Genomic DNA, 7,869 nt, shown 5'->3' with positions numbered 1-7,869 from the left:
CTTCACTATACTTCATCAAGATTTTACAAACTGACCCATAGGATTGCAATTCATGTCCCCTCCTCACAGTGCTAAAGAAAACCAAAAGACATTTATCTTGTTCTGATTGGGTTAGACAGCAATATAGAAATGCTTTGTGATATAACAAAGTTCACAAAGAATAAAGCAGAAGAGGGAAATGGGTCAGGACACCTATGTAAGGCTATGTATGTGGCACTCTACTGAGTCTAAGGAAAGAGTCCAGGAATGATCTTGAGCTAATTCTGCCATCCTCCCCACTCTACTTGACTTGAGGAAGAGTCTACAGAAATTTTTTAAATATGAATTACCATAGTTCCCCAGGTATAAGATGTACCTTAAATTTTGGGTCCTGAATATGAAAAAAATGTTTCACATAAAGTAATTGAACTCAAGTTTTATTCATCATGAAATTCAAGGACCTTCTGCATCTTTTGGGCAAGTCTGGTCTGTGGGCCCATGCTTAGTGCATTCTGTTTCATGAACCTGAAGCACCAACTGTGTCCTCCTTTTAAATGAGTGACTTCTTTGTCATCAGCAACTTTTCTTGCCTCATACTGAACCATCTTGGTGGACACAGGAATTCCAATGGCCCTTTGTTCTTCGATTTATACATTCAATTTCTTCTCTATCTCAGGCAATTTTGCTGACTTTGCCTCTCATGACCTTCTTCTGGTGGGGTGGTTTTCTGTAGGTTTTCTTCTTCCCATAGCCAATATGGGATTGTTTTCTTAGTTGGAGGAGGACCAAAATGACATTCAGCAGCATGATTCCCATTCACTTTTGCAAACTGGATCACTTTTAATTTGAATTCAACACTTGTACAAAAATTTCTACTGCTCATATCTGAGCAGAATATGGCAAAATGTGACCTAGTATACCAGCAACAAATGTCAAACAATGAAAGCAAAGACAAGAAGTATGAAAAAGTGGGAAATGCAAAAAATCCTCAACCACTGTATAAAACACTCCCAGTTTTTAGACCCCAAATTTTTCAAAAATGGGTGTGTCTTATACATGGGGAAATTCAGAAGTATTCTTAATAAACAAGGAACCTGAGAAGACCAAGATAGAAACCCCAGGGAAAGTACCATAAAAGAGTGATGGAGGAGGAATATTGGAGAAATATTTGTCCAGTTATTCCTGTGCTTGTCTGGTATTTCCTATGTTCCATGTAACCCTTTTCAGAAATGCAAATGCACTAAGATATTAGGAAGCAACCTCAACACCTTCCTCCTACCCCTCCACCTGTCTGACTCTTAGCCTACCAAGGTATATGCCTAACTCCCTTTATCTCCAAGTGGGCCACTTCTTTATCCCCTCCCTATAAAAGCTCTGTCCACCCTCTTCTCCATACTGGTAGATCCATGTTGATCCCAGTCCAGCTGCCTGTCTTATAGCTATTCCTCTTCCCTTTTCCCTTTCTTCTTAGCTGTCCTTGATGTTCTCACCAGCCGAGCTTGAAGATGGTTCTTTTCTTTGGTTAACTTCATCCCTTCAACTCATTCTTTATCTTGCTGCTTCTCTAAATTACCTGTGAAATTTTTTTTAATAACTAGTGAATTTTACAATAACTTGTGAATTGAATGCTTATCTTACCTTCCTGAGTCAGAGTGCCTTCATGATTTCTTCACTGATTAAAAAGCCCCTATTGCCCCTTAAAGGCACCTCCCCCAAATCATTTTTCCAGTTTCAAGAGGAAGGAATCAGGAAGTGAAGAATAAGAGAATGCTAGTTTTTTTCTTTTTTTTTTAAAAAGACTGAAATTAACAAAATCTCTGAAGAAAACACAATTAAAGACCTTAAGCCTAAGCAGATAAATAAAGAGGTAATATGACCTCTGTTAAATTTTAAATTCTGTTAACAAATAACAAATTCTACAAGCAAACAGAAAAAAACCTTGAAATATTAGGGAAAGGAAAAGCAAATAACCCAGACTATTGAGCATCTGCCATAAACTTGCAGGGAGAATGGAATAATGTTTTATAACTAGCAAAGGAACTCAAGATTTGACAAAATGAAATACTATGCAAACCTGAGTCATATTATTTATAAAAGATGGATACTCAATATTAAAAAAACAAGTATTCAAAGCATTCTTAGAAAGAAAAAACCCTTCACAAGTTAATTGATTTACAATATGAACAATAGAGATACAAGAAAAGTAAACAAATAGAATAATTAAAGACAAAATAAAAACAAAGAGATCATAAGGGTTTTCTTTCTAAAAGTACTAGGAGCTAAGGTTGAAAGTATGTCAAATATAGAAAAGAAATAGGCCCCAAACCACTGGGGGAAAAAAAACCAAACTCAATACCCCTCAAAAACATAGTATTTTGTGGGACTAAGTTATGAAATAGGAAGGCTCAAGAATGAGGAAAGGGGGGGTAGCTGGATAGAGTACCAGCCCTGGAGTCAGGGTGATATGTGTTCAAATTCCATCTCAGACATTTAATATTTACTTAGCTGGGTGACCTTGATCAAGTCATTTAACCTCATTGCCTTGCAAAAACCAAAAAAAAAAAAAAAAACCCAAAAAAGAATAGGGAAAGGAGAGAAAGAAAAGAGGAGAGAGCATATACTTTAATCATCAAAGATTAACAATTATGGGTGCATAACTCGTGCTGTCTTTTAGGAAGAAGAGAGACACCTAAAATATTCCTCCTTATTACTTCCATTTATTGTCATTCTGTCCTTCCATCACACACTGATAAAGTTATATATATATATATCTATATCTATCTATCTATCTATCATCTATTTATCTATACTGTGAACTTGCATATTTCTTCCCTCTCTGGAGATTGTGCCTAAAATGTGTCCAGCTCATAGTGTCTGCCTAGCAAGAGTTTGATTATCTGGGGAAGTGAATAAGTCATCTCTATCACTGAAGAGTATGCTTTTCAAAACAAAGTTTAGGAATATATTGACTAATTTATCTTCTAAAAATATATCATATGTCAATGTCAAATTTGCAAAAAAAAAATCCTTTGGAATGAAAAGAGCTTTCTTAATGTGAAGTAATATATTCTAAGTTTTCTAATGTCCTCCCTCAACAGTCAAGGGAATAATTGCTTTTACCTTGTGACTGTTCTAAGGCACACCTTTCCCAGAGACTGGCAGCAGCAGCTGATTGTCTGCAGGTATATGCCTGGGGGAAGCTATTGAATGTCAATGCAAATAAGGGCAGCTTCCTCAACTGTAGAAAGTTACCGGCGGGAACCTTGAAGGCATAGGTATATTTTAGGACAGCAGCACTGCACCTTATGTCACTAAGTTGATAAGTTGATGTTCCCATGTTACTAATTTTTGACCTTGGTGTTGGTTATTCTATAGTTCCTTAGCAATAGATTTTTATGATAAAGCACTGAAATATTGGAAACAATCTATTTTTAAGATGCCATGGAAGCAATAAGGTCATTATCTTGGCACTCTCAGTGCTGGGACCATGAATGTTTATACTGCCCTTCTCTTAGGGGGTTTTAGTGGAAGTGTTGAAGCTTTAAAATAAGAATTGTAAAAATAATGAAAGTAGAGTGTTGTGCTAAGTGTGTTCCGAATGCCAAATGGAGCAAACCCCATTGTAAGATCATTCTTTTATAAGTGAATTTTTGATCAAAAAAAGAGAAACAGAATTGTGAAATGGCAGCAGCACTTTCATTTTTTATCTGTTACTTTTTGTTCTTCAAAAGAAATGATATAAATTTCAAATGTGCTGGGACCAAGCCACCTGCTAAAGACTTTTTTTCTTTCACAAATAACCTGAAGTGCTAATTAACTGCTAAAGGTTGGGGGAAGGGTTTGAGCAATCACAATGATAATGGGTTACTGTGGGGGAAGCACACACAAAATTGAGAGACTTTTCTATTCAGTTAAAATAATTTTACTGTTTTCTATAGAATCCAAAGGACTGTTCAAAATGGAAAGTGTTTTAGGTCCAAGCTATTATTCTTTTGGATGCTCTGCTATTTTCTTTCAACTATATTTTCTGGGTATACAAGGCCTCAAAAAAGCCCCACTGAGGTGGCTCAAACTTATGAAGAAGTGCTCTGCTTATGCCTGTGAGACAGTGAGCAAGTTACTTAAACTTTCTCAGCCTCATTTAACTTATCTGCAAAATGAAAGGGTGGGATTAGATATGATCCTGTGAATTGAAGACAAATAAACTATGAATGAAAACAACAAAAAATACTTTTCTAGCAGCATTTCACTATGTCTGGATTAGGCCAACTCCTAAATAAAGTATCATCTAGAATCAAAAAAAAAATTAAATTAAATCATTTGGTGGATGATTCCAAGAATTTTATTGCAAGTTATCTGAAATCATCTCATGAAACCTTATTTGATAGAACCACTATTTTAAAAAGCAATTAATTTACTTTTAAAAATGTATTTATATATATATGTACATATATATATAAATATATATTTGCTTTTGCAGCACATTCATTACCGTAGATATTCCTCTTGAATGAATCATCTTTTTAAAAAATTGAGCAAACTAACCCTACACCAATAAAACTTTTCAGTTATGAATTTCCCACCTCTGCCACATAGTGGGGTTTTTATACTCTGTCCCTCTCTGTTCCTCTGAAGTTTGTTTAATTACGCAGAATTAAATTTGTGAAGGCTGTGTGTTTTTTTTTTATTGCCATTGCCTTAGTTTTCTTGGAAGTAAAAAAACAATTTTAAGTGCCTATTGTTCTTGTTTAGTTGTGTCCTATTCTGTATGACCCTTCTTACTAAAGACATGAAAATAGTTTGCCATTTACTTCTCCAGTTCATTTTACAGAAGAGGAAACTGAGGCAAAAAGAATTAAGTTACTTAGCTTTGAACCCAGATTTGAATGTAGGCCCCTTACTGTCCACTGTGCTGCCTACCTGAGAATAAGTACATACTATCAGAAAGGTATCAGACTAAATCTAGGATAGATGGGAACAAACAAACAAAAGTAATCCCAACTCTCAAGGAGTTCACAGTCTAATTGTTTTCCTGCTTCTCAGACAGTTTGTTTTCAACACTTTATGACTCTTATCAAAAAGACTAATTGGAAAATAATTTTCATTGAAATTCAAGTTAAGCTGTATGCATTAAAGTAGTAGAATCCAAAAGAAATTCAGGCTTATGCAAACATCAAAGTAAAAATATTTATAATGATGATAATAACTCATATTTAAGTGGCAATTTACAATTTATGAAGTTTTCTTCACAACAGCTCTGTGATAAAGTTAATAATATAGTGCTTCCCATGTGCCAGATATCTTATAATTATTTATCTGACTTGATCCTCACAACAACTCCTAGAGGTTGTTCCTATTGTCATCTCCAAGATTTTATAGATAAGGAAATTAAGGTTAAATATCTTGCCCAGAATCATCACAGTCACTTTCTGAAGCAGGATTTGATTTCAGGTCTTCTTCCAGATTGAAGATCTACAGCATCTTTATATATGTGGCATTCTTCAATTTTATAACCAATGAAATCAAGGCACAAAAATGGTCAAAAAACTTCCACAGATGCATAACTGTGAAGTGGGGGTAAATTCCTGATGAACACAGATCTTTTGATTTACTTGTCCTACCACACTGAATCCAAATTGGTCTATGACCCCAAATACTATTACTTGGGGGCTACTAAGGAAAGTGTTGAACTGAAATCTTAGGAGAAAACAGAAAGAAAAAAGCCAGTGACTTTAACACTAATTCTAACCCAAATAAATCTCAAGGAAGACCTTGGTGATAGATCACATAGCTAACAAGTTGTTATCAACAGTTGAACCCAAGCCTGGTGACTCCAAATGAAGCATCCCCCTTCCCTCTCCTCCATTATAACTCTACTTCTCACAATTGATGTTTCCCCTAGGAGAGAAAATAGAATGTCCCAATTATGTAGGACTGTGTCAGTGCTTTTCACTACTGAAAAGACCTTTAACAACAACTCAGCAGTTGTGGATGACAGTTTGAAAATTGCAGCCTGATCCATAAAAGGGGGGGAAAAAATTCCTTGAAGGTTTTCAGCCCAAGTAGGGATGTTTCAGGGGGATTTGTTTGTTTTTAAGCCAAGAGCTGGCCCCTTTGGAAGGGTTAGAGCAGCTTCTGTCAGTTATTTTAAGTCGGGACACAAGAAATGCATAAGGGGGTAGAACATTTTGGCAGTTTGGACTGCTAGTTACAAAGTTCAGTTTTAGAAGCAGATTGCAAGGTTGAGAAAAAGGAATGGATCTTGCAGAGTTCCAGAACCAGGCAAAAAAAAATGAGGCAAGAAAGGGTGAGATGGGCGAGAGTAAGTGGGGCTGTCACTGTGTGAATCAGAGTAGCTCTTCATCCAAGTAGAATTTGTCAGTAGATCAAGTTTATGTGCTAGAAAACTCTCCTAGAGCCTATTGTAGCTGCTGGCTACTTGGGTTCAATTCTGCCTATGGGGAATTATTATTCAGACTCGGAAAAGATGGGTGGAAATAAAACAAAAATTTATTTTAAAAAAAAAGGTTACTAGATATAGGAAGGGCTAGAGAGAAAGAGTAAGATAAAAGAACAGCCAAGGAGCCTAGTGTGGGCCACAGTCAGAGAAGACTGCAGCCCTGAATCAGGGTCCAATCCAGGTTTTTATGTCTTGCCCCTCATCCAGAAGGCAAAAGGTGAACTCCCTTCCCCTATACTGGACCCAGAATTAGATAGAGGGTAAGGCCCAAAGAGAAAAGGATAGAAATTTTACTTTAAACAATGAATCAATGGTACCTCAAGAATGGGGAGGGTCTCCACCCCAAGTAGCTTTTAAGATTACAATTGTTTTTGTTATAATAATAATTCTGTACTTCAAGTTAATTTACATCTCAAGAGTCAATTTGTATCTCCACCCAAATTCTTTCTGTTATATTCAAATTTTCTTCATCCTCTGCTGCATCATCATTTCTGGCCATTTGACTCTGGTTTATTTTTCCACTAATTCACCTATACAATTCCCCTCACCCCTCTCCAACATAGTCTATATCTTAGTTTCCCACCTGGGATCAGTGTGGGTAGGACACATCAGAGGTACTGAATAAATGATTCCTGACCACTCAGTTTGCTGACTTTACAAAATTGTCTATTGAGGCATGACTCTCCAGCCCACCTTCCTCAGCAGTACCCTTTGATTCAAAGTATGTTCCTCCTTTGAAATACTTGATGAAGAGAGAACTGATTTAAAAAAAAATAAAAATGAGGCTTAGAAATGTTTTTTGGATGGTCTAGTTTCAGGTTTAAACATTAAAAAAAAATTCATGAAGTACCAACAGCAACCCATATGTATTTTGGGACAAAAAGATTTGTTTGAGCATTGCTGTGGTTAGCAGAAGCTAAGGGAGAGAAAGAGTAAAGACAGTTGCAAGCCACTGAACCCTTATGGGATTAACAGCTTCAGTCATATCAGTTGAATCATCTACATCATTCATATCAGCCTCATCAGCTTCCAAGAGAGGATAAGCAGTAAGGTATAGGAGTATGAGGTTACCTGGGAGATCATGCTCCCTAAATGCATGGCTAGCTATGTAGAGGGCTAGTTTTTAAGAGGGTACATAGATTAGGGCAGGGATCCATTTTTTTTTTGTTGATAGGGTTTCAGGGAGGAGCAAGGTACTTTACTAAAAGTTCATTGACCTCATCACAATAACTCCAATGGGATGAGGGATAGGGGTGAATATTGCACCTCTTGAGCAATACTGAATTTATATTTATGGTCCATTTAGAGGGAACTGTTCTGACTAATATTCCCTCTACTTTATTCACTAATTTCCCTATACAATCCCCACTCCCACTTCTATCCAACATATACTCTATATCCCATGAGGATCAGTATGGGCAGGATAGGAG

This window comes from Macrotis lagotis, chromosome 6 (assembly GCF_037893015.1).
Source record: "Macrotis lagotis isolate mMagLag1 chromosome 6, bilby.v1.9.chrom.fasta, whole genome shotgun sequence".
NCBI lineage: Eukaryota > Metazoa > Chordata > Mammalia > Peramelemorphia > Peramelidae > Macrotis > Macrotis lagotis.
This window is presented reverse-complemented; position numbering follows the sequence as displayed.